The sequence below is a fragment of the Triticum aestivum genome, chromosome 6D (genome assembly GCF_018294505.1).
Source record: "Triticum aestivum cultivar Chinese Spring chromosome 6D, IWGSC CS RefSeq v2.1, whole genome shotgun sequence".
Lineage (NCBI taxonomy): Eukaryota > Viridiplantae > Streptophyta > Magnoliopsida > Poales > Poaceae > Triticum > Triticum aestivum.
The window spans coordinates 113,293,648-113,295,417 of NC_057811.1; positions in this window are offsets into that span (position 1 = coordinate 113,293,648).

The window sequence follows — 1,770 nt, forward strand, 5'->3', positions numbered from 1 at the left end:
CACAGCATGGAGGGGAGCCGATGTGAGCGGTGCGTGGATGGATACGGCCGACCGAAGCGAGGCCCCGCGCGCGGCGCGCACGTGGACGGACGGACGGCGTCGCAACGGTGGTGATGACGAAGGCGGCAAGGCCGACGACGAGGATGCGCCGTCCCGCGCGGCCACTCCGGGGGCGGGTCGAAGTCGAGCCCCCGAGCGCTACCGGAGAGACGGCGCGACGCCGCGGCGGTGATGGCGAAGATGGTCCCGACCGGACTGCGAAACCAGCAGCAGCGTGGTAGCATAGTAGTAGTACCACACCACGGTGGGCGCCAACTGTCGTGGTATTCTCACGGGGGAGGGTGTGAGGCGACAGATGCCACAAGGGCTTCGTGTGAGGGTAAGACTGCTGCTGATAGGACCGGGAGCGGGTATGCGAGTAGCACGCGCTAGTTTACCCAGGTTCGGGGCTCTCCGGAGAGATAATACACCTACTCCTGCATGTCTGAGTATATATCTGAGGTATACATCGAGCAGTATAAAGTGCTCCTGAAGCTGTATCTGAAATCAGTGCCATAGGCATCTGACTTGGTATATATGCGTATGAGCACAAGTGTGTGCTTGGCCGAATGGATATGTGTGTGTGCTAGCTAGCTTGCTTGCTAACTAGTATGCATGCGTGGAGTGTGTGAGAGTGTCCAGGGAGCCATTGTGGCCGTGGTGGATGGATGAATGCTAGCTATATATAGTGTGGGGTAGCTTACTACCTAAGCTAGGTAGTGGCGTGGGGGACAAGTGGGCATGGGGCACCATGCCCATGTACGTGATGTGCATGCCTCCTTGTCCCTGGCGCACTTTATAAAACAGTGCCCAAGGACAGATACACTATAGGTGATGTCGTCGTGGTACAGCCGTCTTGTCCGCGGTATGGCCGCCACGTCGGGGTCTTGTCGGTGTCGGGTCGGGCTGCAGTCGGCAGCCGGCTGATTGGCGCAGCCGGCAGCCGGCCGGGCAAAGCAGTCGGACGGGGAGCCGGCAGGAGCAGCCGGGCAGTCGGACTGAGGGGCTTTGCTAGCCCCGATGTCTTGAATTATTATCTCGCCGTCTTCGGGGTATCCGTGGCCAATTACTCCGACAAGAAGCCACGAGGGCTGGCCGCCCCCCCCCCCATGGGCCTAGTCCGAATTGGACTAGGGGAGGGGCTGCGCGCCCTCTTTTCTTCTCCTCCCCTCTCCTTCCTCCCCCTCCTAGTAGGACTAGGAAATCCTACTCCTACTAGGAGGAGGATTCCTCCCCCTTTTGGCGTGCCTAGAGAGGCCGGCCGGCCTCCCCTCCCTCCTTTATATACGTGGGGAGGGGGCATCCTAGAAGACACACAAGTTGATCAGTTGATCTTTTAGCCGTGTGCGGTGCGCCCCTTCACCATAATCCACCTTGGTCATATCGTAGCGGTGCTTATGTGAAGCCCTGCGTCGGTAGCAACATCATCACCGTCATCACGCCGTCGTGCTGACGGAACTCTCCCGCAAAGCTCTGCTGGATCGGAGTTCGTGGGACGTCATCGAGCTGAACGTGTGCTGAACTCGGAGGTGCCGTGTGTTCGGTACTTGGATCGGTCGGATCGTGAAGACGTACGACTACATCAACCGCGTTGTCATAACGCTTCCGCTTACGGTCTACGAGGGTACGTGGACGACACTCTCCCCTCTTGTTGCTATGCATCACCATGATCTTGCGTGTGCATAGGAAATTTTTGAAATTAGTACGTTCCCAACAGTGAGGCCCAAATGT